An 18,615-nucleotide genomic window follows, 5' to 3' on the forward strand; every position below is an offset into this window, starting at 1 on the left:
AAAACCATAGAAGAAGCCATAGCCCCTAACCCCTTACTATACTTAAGTGGGTGAAATTATTATTCTGCTATACTTTGGAACAATGAGTGGAGCATCAGAGTGTCTTCTGATGTGGTATTGCCATAATGGTTAAAGTCTTTACCTCCCATATACAAGGTATAAGCTTTCATTCTGACCTCCTGTTATTGGCAGAGCTTCTAATAATCTGCAGCCTGATAGCCTAGCCTTTACCTATGAACTAATTAAAGTAACATATGACAGTGTAACTAGAGACCTGTAAGGTCTTATCTTTTGTGTAGTATGCAAGAAGCTTATTGGAGAGGAATTTCAGATTTGTTGCATTACATTACATTTTCTTGATGGCAGAAGGAGATAATAAGCCCTTTTAAATGCTTAACAATCTAATTCCCCTCTATCCTTACCATTTTGGCACTGGTTTTATCCCCTCTGTCAAATGCTTCTATCCCTCTTCAGCACCCATTCCAGTAGGCTGTTCCATGAATCCACAACACACTCCATGAAAAAATCTACTTTCAGGGTGCAAAGGATTATTTATTTATCTGCTTGATACCTGGATAGTTTACCTATGACACAGCCTCCAGAGGAGCAACAGGAAGCAATGAATACACTTGAAATATGGTACTGTAGTAAGGCAAATAAAATTAGTAGTGGCATACTTAGAACATAATAAACATACAGACAGTAAAACACTGCTTCATACTTAAGAAACAAGCAAATACTGACAGTCACATTTCATTTACATTCATGTTTACAGCAGCAATATACACTTGGGCTTATAATATTTTTCTACTGGTGACGATCTGTTATTATTTTTTAAAAGAAATAGTTAAAAAATGAAATCTTAATTATAATAAAAACAGAATAGTTCTGATAAACAGGATACAAAAATGGCATCTTTAGGCATCAGAAAAAGCATTTAGGACAAACAAGTTCAGCTGAAGTTGCACAGCAAGGGAAGGAACAGGAAACTGCGGCAACTCTGACACAGACAATATTATGGAGTGATAGGCCAGTGAGCTCCCATATGAAAGAGCAATGGATGACACAGGATGCAACTGAAGAGAACGTTGCACAGAAAGATACTCTGGAGCTTTCTATAGAATGCCTACAGAAAATGTAGAACAAAAAATGCACCATCAGTTAAAAACAGAATGATCTAAGAGAAAAGTTGCTTGATGTAATAGAAATGTACATACATATTAAGTTCAATGAAAGAAACAGAAGACAGAAAGTTAATAAAATCCAAAAAGTTAGAAGTCTGATAAATGAACACAGCAGTTAGGACTGTCCATACAGATTTATGTGATATAACAAAAGTAAAGAAAATATATCATTGTGCAGCTAAATTAATAACAGATAGACCCACGGATTTACTAATCTTCCGTGTAAGACTAGATTAGTCTTACACGGAAGCGCCAGTGTAAGAGTATGATGACAGCGCGCCATGCATATTAATGAGGGCATGCTGCCTCAACTTTAAAGTTTACACGGAGCATGGACGAGTGTAGGGGGCATGTCGGACTGCCGAGCAGTCCAAAAATCCACACCCCTGCAATGAAGAAATGCAGCAATTTCCAGTTACATGAGCGAGTCCGCCCACATGTGTATAATGTAACACTACACTCCCCCATATGTTAAACAACTTAAAAAATTAAAAATAAAAATAATTTCTTTTCTTCCGATATAGCTGCCCGTAGTTGTGCGGGTTTGCGTGGGTTTGCCCATTGCTTAGCTACAGTTAGCAGCTTAGACGCCAGAAGAGGATAATAAGTAAAATATATGCATATTAAGCAACATAGCGATAGTGTAGTAGTTAGAGCCTTTGCACAAAGAGGAGGCATTCCTGGTTCGAGTCCCACTACTGCACGTTCCATTTTCTGTGGGAAATTTGTATACAAAAATATTTCCTGACATTTTTTATGTATAAGTTTTGTAAAAAGCATTGAAATGTTAAATGTAGTAGTGAACGAATTTCATATATATATATATATATATATATATATATATATATATATATATATATATATATATATATATATATATATATATATATATATATATATACATATATATATATATATATATATATATATATATATATATATATATATATATAGGTGAAATGGTTATGCATTCTGAGGCATGAGTACCCTATTTTAAGCAATATAAAGCACTGCTAAGCACATTTTACCATTATTGAGCATATTTAAATACAATTGCAAGTAGCTGCGCACCGCGCTAGCCAGTGCAACTGCAATGTATTTGCGCATAGCTGTGCACCGTGCTAACCAGCGCAATGTCGGGCAATGTCGGGCAACATTGAGCAACGTTGGGCAAAGTCAGGCAAAGTTGAGCAAAGTCGGGTAAACACGCTTACACCTACTTTACAGTTCCTTAACCAGTCAGGTCTGCCCAGCAGGAAAATGGCTCAAACTCAGGATACTGTGCACTATAGTCGCAGTACTTAACCACTAAGCCATGACAGTATTTCACAAACATGCACTTTCAACAGACACATATCTATCAAAGGGATTTTAAACATTGCCAACATCAGCTAAGCAGGCGTGCCTACAGCTGAGTTTTTCCAAAACTGGCCAGTCACAAATAAGTGAGGGAAATGAGGCATATTTAAGCTCCACAGGTGGGAATACTTGCTATAACTGGTTGTACCTTCCTTCTGTAGTCAGCATGGCTGGTGTTGGTGAAGGCACTCGATTTAGAGCGCAACGCTGGGGCATCCAGGAGTCGAAAAATAATGGTTTGGCTACTTGTCCACAATCATTAGGAAAGACTCCTGCAGGGCTAGTACCAGGGTACCCAATATAAAAAGGAGGCCTGGAACAGTCTTGCCTGTGATCTCACCAGTGCCACTGGTGTTCCTCGGACTGGTGATCAGGTCAGGCACCATTATTCTGACCTGAAGCAATGTAGGGAGGATCAACTGGACCAGTGGATCCAGGAATCCCGTACGATGTGTAATTCCCCAGTACTGAGTAAGTAGCCATTGTATTAAGTAGTTAGGAATTGCTATGCTTGTCTATACTATGGATAGGTATGTCTCAATATCACTGCATTTACTTCACAGCTGCAGGTGACCAGGCTATGAACCTGCAAGCCCATGAAGATAGGCTGCAAAGGCTGCGTCATGGGGCAGGTTAGTAATTATTCTGTATGTACTGTTATATAAAATAAATGAGAGAGCCTTCAAAAAGTCTTTTAACCCAATAAATAAAGGTATAATAATCCTTTAATAAATGTATGATTCATGGAGTGCGTCTGTGTCATTTTCTTTGATATGTTGTTGTACTGTTGCATTCTACAAATAGTAGTGTTGTATTAAGCAGTGTCAACCCACACTTGGGTAGGCCCATATAATGTGGATGAAGGGAGTGCCAGTAGCTTTTATGCATATGTACAGCCCTCAACTGTTGGTTCATGGCCAGCATGTACAGGTTAAGCTGGCACATGAGTAGCTTGGTATTGTGTTCCCCAGAAATGTCAGAGTGCTGCCAGAAATGTAGGGAGCTGTTAAGATATAACTGATACTTTCACCTGAACATATCTAGATAATTATATGAAAGTAGAGCTGCCAGTGTACCATCTTAGCAGTAGTGTGTGTGAGCAACTCTCAAAATATGTAGCAGTAACATCTGCATCTTGCACAGTTTGTATGAAAGGTACAGCTCATGTATATAATGATCTAGCAAAATCCAACTGCACAATATAAGGACATTGGGTAGTGTAATAATACATGTAAGGGACATATAACTGCAGTTAATAGAAATGTAGTGAAAACTAGAAGGATATATAAGTTGTTAATTGAGCTATCTTTTCCCACCCTACTGTATGTGCATAAAAACAGCAATTCCACACCTCAATTGGTATGTCTAATCTCAAAACACTTGGTGGGAAATATGTCCTTCTGGTTTATAAATATTTGCATTTATTTCTATGCATGTGCCCTGTTAAAATACCACAATATTAGTGGTCTCTTGCCATCAATTCAACCTGCATGCTGTTGTAATGTCCACTATTGTTCTATATATGCATGTGTTATGCTTGCTTTTCAACTGTTGAAAATCTGGTGTGTTGGTTTAATGGAATACTTCTGCATGCTGTTATAACTAATTGGGAATGTTGTTGACTGTTACTAACCCATATCTTTATTAAACTCTCCAAAACATAGTTTGTATGGGAAGGCTGGTCTCAGCAGGCCCACCCGTTCCACCTCAGCTGGCCATGGCACCAGCAGATTTGGTGCCCAGCTTGGGACCTTCTCCTCCATTGGCCCTGTGCCACCTTCAGGTGGAAGTGCTGCAGGGGATGGGGCTCAGCCCCCCTGTGCAAGCGTGGGCAGAGGGGCACCTATCACCCTTCGAAAGGTCCGGGCTGTGGTGCGTAGAGAAATTGAATGGTCTGTTGCAGAACCTCTACGCCAGCTTGAGGCCCGAGTGGAGCAACACCCGGGTCAGCCTGCCCCTCCTACACAGCCCCCAGCACATCCACCCTCTGGGCCATGAAGTTGCAGTAGTGACTGCTCATGGTTGGGGACCTCAGTCCCACTGTTTCCATCTGGGGGCTCATGGGCTTGTGATTTCCAAACATCCCTCTCTGTCAAAGGTGTTCACACACTACATGTGTCATATACTGCCCCTGTATGCATCTTGTTTGTCTTGTCTGTTTACCTCCCCAACCTACCTCCCCAAATATACCTACTTCCCCTACTCCACATTCACTCTCACCTGAAAAAAAAAAAGGGCAATCTACTCCCAAAAAAAAAATTACGCCCCATACATAGCTGCCCATTTTGCACACATGTCCACTGGACACATGAAATTTATTTAATTGGCATTACAACATACTTTGTTGTTCTCACCCCTCTCTCAGGAGTTGAAGGGATCATATCTACCTCCAAATTTATTGCATATGCACAGCTGTTGCTGTTGAAATGGGCAGCTATGGAACTTCCCTAGACCCGTCCTGCACATTCTGAGCTATTTTCCATACTGTCTTTTCCTCTTTGTGCCCCTTTTTCACCACTTTACTATCTCCCCATTTTTCTTTTCTTTCAAAGAAATTATCACGGGGGTGAGTGGGAGTAAGCACTATTAAGCAGTAGTGAGCGGGTTTGCGAGGGTTTACGCTTATTTGTGCTTGGCTAAGCAATGCACAGCAATGCACAAACCCACGTAAACCCACTTACAACTGCTTAAAAGTGCTTTAGTCATTCTGTATGTGAGGGCCCTTGTTGTGCTCAGGAACAAAATAAAACACCTTTGTAAGTCTCGAACCACGGACCTTGAAAACACTACACAACATGAAGTACCACTAAGCCACAGTAGATATACATCAAGTTGGTGCTTAAATAATTATATCATGCATCAGAATGAGTGAATGTAAAGGAAAATTAGGAATACCATACCACACAACTTGTTCTGTGGATGTTGACCAACAGTTGTTGTGGGATTACATTACATGACTGTGATAAGAGAAGCAGCCATTCTAGCAGGAAATAATGTTATACCATCACTTTACAACCCCACGCAGTATCACAGAAGGACAAACACCGGCAGATCTGTTTAGGGCAGAGGCCATACCTCTCAACTGTCCCTAATTTTCAGGGATGTCCCTGCTTTTGACACAAATTTTAGCTCTGTCCCTCTAAATCCCTCCTAAAACTACTGCCTTTGGGCAGAAAGGTGGTGAATTACACTTAATGAATAATGACAATAATTAAGAGTTAGACACTAATATTTTAAAGGTGTCCCTGATTGTCCGTGACTTTTTCTTGACTTTTCCCTAAGTCTGTTCAAATATGTACCTGATTGGTTGGAAGGTCTGGCAGAGCCAGAAACACATTGACATATTAGCCTTTCTGCTGTTACACACTGTGCAAATAGCTTTGGAAGGAGTTTTGGAAGCATACCCTTATGTAAGAATACAACACTGAAATACAAATGGATGTAGCCATGTACTGGTAGCAACCAACTTTAAGAATGCCTTTGCTCTATTGCTGAAAAGACCTGTGTGGTGCACAGACACAAAATAACAGGCTATTCTCTGGCTACCATGTGGATAGGTCCACAGTTGGGAGTTATGCAGACAGACTACTTGCCTTGATAAACTAACATGTACACAGCAACCCTGTAAGTCCAGCAAGATAAAATCCACACAATACTACTTACACTCTCTGTACTTCTGCACCCCTACCCAAATGTACACTATACCTGTGTGTGCAGGGTCTACCAAGGATGTAGGTAAGCATACTCACAGTACTGACGTGTCCAGTTTTTCTGAGCAGCTCGTGCTAATGTCAACACTAAAAAAGCACAAACTGTTTAGAACTGAGTAAATGAATATTCACAGTATAGCAGTTCACAAACAATTCTTGTGCCAAAGGAATACATCTCTATAACTATCTTTGTATGGCAGTTAATTGTAACAGTTGAAAAGAAAGTATGTCTTTCCATGTATCTTGGGGTAGATTTTGAGGGGTGAGTACATTTCTACACTGACAAGTGGGTACTGGACGCAGCAACATTAGGTCTGGGTACAAAATGTAAATCTCTGGCTACACCCCGGCTTCTGATTTAAGATCTAGACCAACCTTCTGTCTTAAACAATGATGTCCACACCAAACAAGGATGATCTCCATCTTGAAAAGCTGAAAGGGCCACGCCTACACGAGTCAGCAGTTTATAGTACTGGGTTGCTATGATAGTGATTACTGCAATTACTACAGAGAAGGCTGCATGCAATTAGCAAATAGTGGCCACTAATTGGTGCAGAGGCCATCACATGCTCATGTGCAAATTCCTACAAAAGCAGGTTGCAATCTCTGCCAACAAACTCAATCACTCTATTGCAGAGACTGACTGAGAGAGAGACAGAGAGAGAGAGAGAGAAAAGGAAAAAGAAATATTACCATATTATACAAAGGAAAGGTATGTGACACATATATATTTACTGGCATGTAGTAGATGTTATTGAAGAATAGTCTACATAATGTGAAACATTCATATGTGGCAGCAGTACTTTATGCACAGATGTTCTACTTAACTACTGTTATGGACAATACTGTGTGTACCTGTGGGCAGTGGGAAATACCTGTGAAATGTGTAGCTCAGCATTAAATGTCAAAGATCTGATCTATGTTATCTGTGTTCTGTACAGTCGTGTGGCCAATGGCTGTTGGGGGGATTAGCGCTGACATTATATAAACATGGGTGCGACAGAACAACACATGCATGATAGTCATATTAAAGTGTAGCTTAGCATTGGCAACTGCTGTAGCAGTCTAGTATGCTTATCTAGCATCTGTTGCCATATATACCCCCCCATGTTAGTCTGTGTTCATATGTGACACCTGTTTGTGTTGCAGCAAGGCCCAACAGTTCAGCTGTGAGGTCCAGGGACTTACAACAGTGTGGACCATGTGTGTGTATGCCACACACATATGGAGAAATGTATATGTGTCATATATATTCACATCTGTATATGTGCATAGAGCAGGGGACATATTGCAACTGTTTGCGAAGGGGGGAGATATATATGTTGGTGAAGATTAGTATGGGCATATTTGTATGTAGGTTTTAGTGTGTGACAAACAAGACAGCATACAGTGCTGGTATATGACATGTGGTGGTTAAACACTGTGGGTGGTTTGTTCAGTTTGGAATGTTGAAGCCAGTAAGGCCTGCTTAAAGCTACCTGGGCTGTGAACACCTTCAATGCATTTATCCCAAGATTGTGTGATTTTATTACATTATTGTACACCTTACATCCTTTGTATAATTGATATTCTCACTATGAAAGGTGAAATGTATATGTGCCACTATATATATATGTATATGTAGACACATGGATCACATGGATGTGTATATGTGTGTATATATATATATATATATATATATATATATATATATATATATATATATATTTGTATATGCTCATACACACCTACATCTACTTGTTGCAATAGATTCTCTGTACTGTTGACTGACTGTGATGGTCAATATGTTTGTGAATATGTCAAAGATATCTATCTGTGGAATAGCTTAGTGGGAAACTGTTTATGTTATGGTATTATGGGTCCTTGATTTGATCCAAGCAAAAGCTGTGTATTCTGTTGCTAGGCAGAACAAGTGCTATTGCATACAGTGTGATTAAGTCTCTTGTTTTTAACTAGGGTGTGTCATTGGAGGCTAAAGCACTACATCTATGATTATTGATTGGTACTTATGTTGAATGCAAATCCTGTGTGTACTGTAGTACTAATTGAAGCTCTGGGCCTGTACAGCAAAGTATGGTGTATGTCCACATTGCTTGCATCCACTGTTTTGTGTGGTCCCTGTATTCATCACAGATTACATTTCTCAAGATTAAGGTTGTGTAGGTACTGACACACAGTACTGTGTAGTACACACTGAAAGCTTATCTGGGTTGTCATACCTTTGTGTCCTGTAATAATGTCTGATGTGTGTGTGGGTATGTCTGTAACATGTCCTTTAACATATGTGTGGCAATACATATAACTGCGTATCTAGCAACATTCATAGTGTACTACAGCAGTATGTGACCTATATTCCCAATTGTGCACATATTTTGGCCACGGGTTTGGCATTAATAAGTTGTGTGGTATAATAATAATACATTTACTGGACCTTACACTGATTGTGATTTATGATGTATTTCTTAACACATCAGCTTGATGTATATCTGCTGTGGCTAGGTGGTGCATTGTGTTGCATACAGTGTGCCAGGTACTCTTGTATAGTCTTATATAGTGATTTTATTTTGTTGCTGTGCAGAACATGGTTCATTAGATAGAGAGTGAGCAAGGCACTTTCAAGCAGTTGTGGGATGAGCAGTGATAAGTGGCAGTTACAGTGTTTCACTCTCGGTTAGCTTATAGGTTGCTATATATGGCAGTTCAGTGATATCTGTACTGTATAATGTTAAATGTGCCATATGACTTGCTCAGACATATTTTTGTATTTATGTCTTCCATGGATCATGGCCCACCACAGGAACCCGAGTTACAGTAGTGCTGAAGATGATATCATTACTAGCAATATGATTCAACACTACCATCTCATGTTTTCACGAACCAGCCAGGACCAGCAGGAGTGTACTGCAATGTGGCAAGATGTTGTCCGCAGGGTCAATGAGGTAGGCCTGCATAACCAGACATATGAGCAGCTACACCACCACTGCAGTGATCTTCTCAGGCATGTCCGTAAGCATGCCGCTGATGTGTGTAGACAACAGCTTGCAACAGGAGGTGGTGTTAATATCCAGCCCCCCCTCACCAGAGTGGAGGAGCTGCTCATGAGCCTGGTGGCACCTGCCCAACAACAACAGCAGCAGACATACACCATGATGGTGGTTGGAGCCAACCAGCAAACACACATGGAGTATGCAGGTAACATGGCATATCTGTAGACTACACTTATCTGTATTGGTAGATTATGCATATGTGAGATGTGGAGTGTGTCATTCAAAGATGTGGAGCCTGTTGTTGTGCAATACTGATCATTTGGAACATAATCTGTAGCCCTGTGAATGTAAACTGTTGTTGTACTGTAAGATTGCAAACACACAGTAGCAATGCCACAGTTGTGGCCACCGACAAACTGTCTCATCTCTATGTAGGTACCTCTGGGGTGACATCAAGGCAGCGGACAGATGCTGGTGAGTGTGTTCTATAATTAGTATTGTAAATAAAAAGTGCATGTCATAGTTAAGGTGTAGGCCATGTACACATGTAACACACCTACCCATAATGCATGCTGTGCATGTTTGGTGTAAGAGCACGCACATCTCACTAATGTGATTAGCTGCCTCAAACACATGCAATACCCAGACCATCTCAAACAAATGTAGCTAGACTGTAGTGACCATTGGATAGGCACAGTTGATACTCAACATGCACATAACATACACATCTATGTCATACACAGAGCATTTTAACATGCTACACATAAAGGATTCCCAAACCCTCTGTAAAGACACACTCCAGTATACAAAATCTCATCCACACATTACACATAATATACCTGAGGGGTAGAGCCCTATCTTGGGGCATTTAAACACTCTGCAACACACTACACATTCATGTCAGGGAATGCTCCTTATTGGCCTCCTTACAAACTCATGTAACAACTAGTTGTGAAATGGTGAATTTAGCCAAGGTAGTACAGTTCTGGCACAGCATGATTAGTGCTGGTTTGTGAAACATTTGTAGCCTTGAGTGACCACCTGATGCTTCATGATGATGGCCTATGGTACTATACCCCATCCAGTTATTGTAACCACAGTACTACACATAGCTGTCATTGCTACACACCATAATGATGTGTGTCTGCACACATATGCACCTCTAAACAGTATGCATACCAATCACCATGTGCACAACTGGCACATATATGCTTGTGATGCTATTTAGTGGCTAGGTCATATGACACATATTGAGTATGTGTAGTGTTTAAATAAGCAGTTGTGTTTTAGCATGCCATGCCATGGATGAGACTGGCATGTCCACAATATGATCTACATGCACCATAAGTACCGTACATTGGGTATGTGGCCGAATGGTATTCCATCAATTATCCATGCATCACTGATAATGTTGTGTGAATACTCATCATGCATATGCTAAAAATGTGTCCACAATTATTTGCTAAAGACATAGAGGCTGTAATCAGCATTGGATACCTATCTGACACACAGATACACACCCAGCAATGGTATGTACACCTGTGAGTTATGGTGCACAGTACATCACAGGGTTATGAATGCCTGCACAGCAATGTTGTGTCCATGTATGCATTGTGTTCCAGGGGGAGGACCATCACCTAATAACAAAACACATGCATCAAAGCCATGTATACGGTTAGTAACAAGGACTGACTACACTTGTACTGCATGCTGTTGAGCAACACATGTCCTGCATGCTGACATGTGTGATATGACTGTTTTTCTTGTGATACTGTACCCCACCATCACCTGCTATTGTGCATGCTCTGTGATTGTTGATGTGTGTGTCTGCTTTCGGGAGGAGTGTAGTTTTGTGTGTGTGCATGTGCGCATGTGTGCAGGTGTACATGTGTGCATGTGCGCATGTGTGCATGTGGTCTGAAGTCATGCTCAGGCCTTAAAGTGTGTTTCATGTTTTCCTCTCACAGGTGGCAAGGTGGGGCTGGTTCAGTACAGCAGGGAACCTGATGTCACTGAGACAGACAGTGATCATGAGGATAGATGTGTTGAGGCACAGGCAGGTTTGTCAGGGTCTGTTGTTGGGCTACCAATTGACAGTACACAAGTCTCCACCCCATCCATGCACACAGTCATACTGCCTGTACATCCTCCATCACCATTGCCCTTAGCTGAGGGACAGTGTACGGTTGGCACTGGCCAGGACAGTGTGGTATCTATGGCACATGTATCAGGACACAGCCACCATAGCCAGATGTCTGGAATGGTACCACATAGGCAGATGCCTAGGGGTTCTCGTCAGAGCACTGCTGGTCCTCATGCCCCTAGCAGACGTGCCACACCTCTTTCTACCGCATGCATGTTCCAGGCTGTCATGGAGGCACAGACATTAATGGACCGGTACACCAAACAGGGGCTAAGGGCACAGAGGGCTCATTAAACCTCTGTAAATTACAGTATCCATGACCTAGCAGGTGTCATATGTAACTACATTGAGGTCATTGATAGACGATGGGGTGAGACATTGGATGTCCTCAACAATGACATGTCCATGTGTCAGGACAGTGCAGGACAGTTGAGATGTCGACGTGGATGTATGCCAGCAACATCACCAGCTGGAGGTCACCATGGGCATCCAGAAAGTCGCAGCTGCTCCTGTAGTGACAGTACCAGCCCCAGCTATGTTGGGGGGGGCTGTCCATAGACCATCCTAGCTGACCACGTGCACGTGGCTCTGTCTAGTCCCAGCAGGGACCTGGATCCAGTGGACATTTGTCAACCTCTTCGGATAGTACCTAATCTGGATTAGTACCTGATACTGTCTGTAGCACCCCTGCCAGGCACAGGTTCCGTATCCATGGCCAGAGACAGTGATCTGTAAAGCCTGCCAGGTACAGTCTGTAGCTGTCTCACAAATCCCCGTATATGGCAGCCACATGGTGGAACAGTGTGCATGCAGACACACACACATAAACCAGAAACCTAGGGCAAACACATACCCGCACACATGACATCAACATTGACCCATAACAGTACTCATGGCCCTCACACACACACACTCACACACACATGTCGATTGTATGGCTCAGTGTAGGCCTCTGGCAAACAAACAACACACCCTGTGCATATGACGAAACCTGTGCCACCTCCTGTCATCTGTAACATTGATGCAGGAACAGGCTAACATGGTGCTGATGCACAGGGTGATGTTAATAAAGTATAGCAATGGTTGGATGTGTAGCATGTTGTCAGCAGTAAAGTGTAATGATATCCTTGAAGGTGTAGCTGAGCAGGCAAGATGCATTAAAGTTGTAATTAGCAATGCTGTTTTGTTTTCACCAGTGTTTATTCCAATTGTGTTTTGTTTGCCCATCTACCACTTGGCTGATGTGTGTAGTTGTGTCAGCATGCGTTATACAGTGAACACGAAATGTGGGGTGTGTGCAACACATGTTTGCAAGTGTCCATTTGTGAACATGGTGGAGGTACACTGTCTGCATGAACATGCATATTGGACACATGGGCAGGGTGACATGCACTGTATTGGCCAGTGTTAACACTCCATAGTTTCTATTGGTGCCCAGTATGCATTGTACTACACACATTTTGGAACTTGAGTACACATGTGTGTGTATGACGCGGGTTGACACTTTGCTGTGGGTGATGCTGTTGTTGCTATCTGTCATTGGTTTGCATTACTAAGGTAAACATTGTCCCAGCTGCATAATCCTTTAGTAATGCACACTGTTCACCTACAGGTTTGCATGGACCGTGCTATCACAAACACAAGAAATTCTCACTTATAGAGTAAAAGTGCATTAGTCTCATGGACCCCTTCCATAGACTAAATATATAATAGAAGGTGTGAAATTGTACCAAAAAAGAGTTACATACCAAGGAGGGATAACCTCTCTGGTCAGTATCATTGGGAAAATACAAGCCCTCATTAAACATACAAGGCAAGCTTCAAAATACAAAATGGCAAGGATTCCAAAGACAACACTAAAGCTTTCTTTAGCATTGTTTATAATCTACAGGGGAAATCTCAGATCAGGTCACAGTTAATGTAAATGGTCACAAATTACACTTATCTGACTGACATTACCAATTTCTTGTCAGACAGTTTGAATGAGGATTTCACCACCCTGTCGTTACACAAGGGCCACATTTCCAGACCTGAAGAATGTAAAATATGGTGATTCACAGACACTCTAATTAAAACATCTGTTTACCAAAGTCCAAACCACAGTGGCAATGGTACTGGACAGTGTCCCTGGCTGTGTCATACACAAGCTGACATATGAAGTCACCACTCACCTAAACACTCTGTCCAGATGCAGCCTCTATACAGGTTACATACTTGTGGAATGATGCATGGTAATGGTGTTCACAGTCCACAAGGATTGAGCTACAACGTCTTCTTCTCCTTTCGGATGCTCCCATTAGGGGTCGCCACAGTAGATCATCTGTTTCCATTTCTTCCTGCCCTCTGCATCTTGTGCTGTCACACCATCCACCTGCATGTTCTCTCTCTCACCACAGCCATAAACCTCATCTTAGGCATTCCTCTTTTCCTGCTACCTGGCAGCTTCATCCTTAGCATATGTTTTACAATATACTCTACATCCCTCCTCAGCACATGTACAAACCAACTTAATCCTGCCTATCTGGCTTGGTCTACTAACCTTCAAACCTGGGCTGACCCTCTAATATACTTATTCCTAATCCTGTCCATCCTCGTCACACCCAGTGCAAATGTTAACATAATTTGTTTAAGAGTAGAACTACAACAGATCCTGGAAACTCTCACCCTATAAGCCAGACAAATGTTATCTGGAAGGCTATGGAGTACAGCATTATGGAACTCATTAACAGAGACATTATGAAGCTGCAAACACTGCACCATACCCATTTAGGTTCTCTAAAGGCCAGATCATGGCTCCTCCACCTAGTAGACTTCAAGCCAGTTAACAAGGCTATAGGTGAGGGAGGGGAGGTCCACACAGCCAAGCTATAGCTCACCAGCAATTCATACCCATCCCACATTCTGGTATTATACATAACCTCAACAGACTGACCATAAACTATTGTTAGATGATGGATTGGCGACTGATGCACAGATGTAGGACACACAGTAACATTTGCAGCCTCCATGTACAATTCTATGCCAGTAACAAGTGGTGTTCATCTGCACTCAGTCCTGGGACCACTCCTGTTTGGCATATAGCTTTCTTAGGTACACGCAAACACAGTAGGGATATGTCTGCCCACATTTGATGAAAATGCATACTGTGGCCTATACTTTATTCTCCAGATGACACACACATCCTCCAAAAGGGTATCATAGAGACAGATAACTGGTGTCAAACTCATGCTGTAAAGCTATAAGCCAAAGAAATCATAGTTATCCACTTTTAGAAAACAAAGTATCCCCAGAGTACCACATAGGTAGTAGCCCCCAAAATGTGGAACAGGTACTAATGTATACACAGACCCATGTGTTTAGTCATCTCTCCTTTGATAATCACATTACCAAAGGGTTTTGGAAATCCCTCTGTGGAGCACATAAGCAATAAAGGGTTTGCATGCAGATCCACAGAGGTTGTTGCACACCTATACTGATTAGTCATCTTTGCCAGACTTTGCTTGCTTTGGAATAAGATTCAAATATACCTCAAGCATAAACCCTCACTCACACTCTTCAATAGAAACCATGATGAGTGGATGTGAAACAGAAGACATAGCCCAGGGATTACTGCAGTGGCTAAGCTTGTCACAAGCATACAGAAGTGACCTAAGGTCTGGAAAGCGCCAACATGCTCTGGCAAAGATAACAGATGCTTTCATGGAGAAAGCAGAGTACCCACCTATGAAATAATTGAGGTCACATGTATGTATATGGCTTTGCCCCACAGCTACCTTACATGTGTAATGCACATACAGTTGTCATTGTGATATGTCATACACTAGAAAAATCAAAACCCACTCTACACTGACCAACGGTGTCACACACCCAAAACACACACAGTCAGCAAGTGTGAGATTCAAACTCCTTCCTAACTACATTATGATATTACAGCAGCATGTATTTACATCACACACTATACACATTAGTGGGATTTTATCTTTCCACAGGTATATTTGTAGGATGGTGACATCATCAGACTTGACAAAGATGAGTATACTACTTTTAAGGGGTGTGAGTAGTCTCCAAAAAGGTTGCTTTTCCCCAGGGAGACACACACATCCACAGTTGTCAAGTGTAACAATTCAACCCCTTCCTAACTACATTATGATACTACAGCAGTACACATTTACACAACATGCTATACACATTACTGGGGTTGCGACTTTCCACAGGTATATTTGTAGGATGGTGACATCATCAGACTTGACAAAGATGAGCATACCACTTTTAAAGGGTGTGAGTAGTCTCCAAAAAGGTTGCATCTCCCCAAGGAAACAGACACACAGTTTGCAAGTATAGGATTCAAACCCCTATCAAACTACATTATAATACTATAGCAGCACACATTTACACAGCGCGCTATACACATCACTAAGAGTTGATTTTTCCACAAGTATATTTGTAGCATGGGGACATCATCAGACTTGACAAAGATGAATATACCACTTTTAAGGGGTGTGAGTAGTCTCCAAAAAGGTTGTTCTTTCTCAGGAAGACACACACATGGCAAGTGCAGGAATCAAACCGTTACCTAACTACATCATAATACTTCAGCACTACACATTTACACGACACACTATACACATTACTGGGATTTCACCTTTCCACAGGTATATTTGTAGGATGGTGACATCATCAGACTTGACAAAAATGAGTATACCACTTTTAAGGGGTGTGAGTAGTCTCCAAAAAGGTTGCTCTTTCCCCAGGGAGAGACAGACACACACACACACACACACACACACACACACACACACACACACACACACACACACACACACACACACACACACACAGTTAGCAAGTGTGGGGTTCTTAATCCAAACTAAGTACGTCTTTACACTTCAGCAAGCAATATGGAGTTACAGGGTGCAGTACAGACATTACTTGCTGACAGTTGGCCCAAAGGTTTTTTTCACATTTGCTAACCTCAGCAGGCTTATCATACTAGGTGTATTGTGAGTGTATTGTATGCACTGGCCATGACCATATCATATATGGGTTGATGCACCACATGCTAGCACACACAGGGTCAAACCGGTGGCTAAACTCTGTCAACCCAATACTGGACAATACAGTCAAGAGGAGTAGGGTCATACAACCACAACACCAACAGTATCACATAGACCTACAATATAAGCACCAGCAAAACACACACACATAAATACACATTACCATACTCTGAGAATACAAATTTTAATCTGAAAAAGAGAGTGTCCTCCTAAGCAGACAAGCAAGCAACATGCACCTCCAAGCACACGCCAGAAAACACATAATACACTAAAGCAGTGTGCCTCACAACAGGCCCTAAGGCAAAACAACATACCCAACAGACTAGTAATAGGTGACTCCATAGTCAGGCACACAGATGTTCCACTCACTCGGCTGGACAAGGGGAAAGTTACTGTCGGTTGTCTATCAGGTGCTATGATCTGCCACATAACACAAGCACTTACATCACTCCAGAACAGGTACATATATGACGTGTTCTTTGTACATGTCAGTGTGAATGATCTGAGACATACCTCCCAGGACAACATGACAAGAGATATATAGTAGCTCTATGACCATGTAGCTCAGGCTGGTGTGACCCTGACTTAGAGTAGCATCTTACCTTCACCTACATGATACTGCAATATAACAGAAAGATGATAAATTTCAAAAATTGGCTGAGCTTCTGGTGTCATTCAAAGGGGATCCAGTCTTTATCTGCCTGTGATGACATGATAGACAAGCCTCGTTGCACCTGTCACCCCTATGCTTCTTAATACTGGCCAATGCTCTTGCTGTCCCCATATTACCTTTTTTAGGCAAGGCTCAAATGTTCATAGGTTCATAGGTAGGTACTAGGCTTTCGGCCCTGGGGCCTATACAAGCCCAGCCAAAAAGGTACCCTGGCTTTTGCCACCCAAGAAATTTATTTTCCTGTGCCACTGTCGAGCAGAGACACAGAAGCGATCCTCGGGGTGAATTTCCTATTTCTCATTCAATCATCAAGATTTTTCTTGAGTGCTAATGAGGAGCTTTGTTTGATATAGATAGGTAGTTTATTCTGGAGTATGGGAAGACTCTGGGACAGGAATCTATCCCTCCAGCATGTTCTATTTATTGTGGTGACAAAGTTTAGGTCCCTAGAGCATGTAGCTCGGAGGGATTGGGATTTCTTTAAGTGGAGCATGTCCAACACCTCTGGGTTTGACATAGCTTTGTATATTAGGCAGATATCACCTCTTAGTAGGAGATATGCAACAGAGTAAAGCTGGACTTTTTTGAGACGGTCTGTGTATGGCATGTGTTTGAGGCCAGTAATCCTCTTTGTGAGGTATTTCTGCGGCCTTTCCAGTTGTTGTAGATGTCTTGTGAGGTACATACCAAAAGGGGCATTGTACTCTATAACTGATCTAATGAGTGATGAGTAGAGTGGAACAATGACCTCTTTTTTTCTGCATGAGAAACTTTTTGTGATGAGATGTGCCATGTAGAAGGATTTCCTGACTACTGTGGTGATGTGATTATCAAAGGAGAGACTACTGTCCACCTGTGTCCCAAGGTCTCTTATCACACTTTCAGTGTTAAGTATACTACCACCTATGTTGTAGTTCATGGGTACAGAGTTTTTACCAAAGGGGATGACAATGCACTTTTTGGCATTGAGCTTGAGGCCATGGCTTTGACACCAGGCATCTGTCTCAGTGAGGCCCTTTTGTAGGATGTCCATATCGTTAGTAGTTTTGATTATGGCTCCTAGTTTACAGTCATCTGCGAACTTCATTAGCCAAAGATCTTCTGTGTTAGCCTGTACTTCAGAGAAATAGATGCCAAACAGGACAGGACCCAGGACTGAACCCTGTGTTACTCCACTTGTCACTGGTCTGAAGTCAGATTCGGAGTCTGCTACTTTCACAGTGTGGATTCTGTCAGTGATCCAGTTGGCAACCCATCTTGTGACATAGGGATTTGTACCTAGTTTAGTGAGTTTATCTATAATTCCGGAGTGGGGGATGGTGTCAAAAGCCTTGGCAAGATCTAGATAGGCTGTGTGAACCAACTTACCCTTGTCTACGGCTTTGGTGACTGCTTCAAAGAAGTCTATCAGGTTTAGGAGACATGATCTGCCTTTTACAAACCCTAACTGGTTGGGGTCCAGAGTTTGGAGATTACCAGTGTCTATGATATGTTCCATGGCCTTG

Source organism: Protopterus annectens, chromosome 12.part0 (assembly GCF_019279795.1).
Source record: "Protopterus annectens isolate FY-2018-M chromosome 12.part0, PAN1.0, whole genome shotgun sequence".
Taxonomy (NCBI): Eukaryota; Metazoa; Chordata; order Ceratodontiformes; family Protopteridae; genus Protopterus; species Protopterus annectens.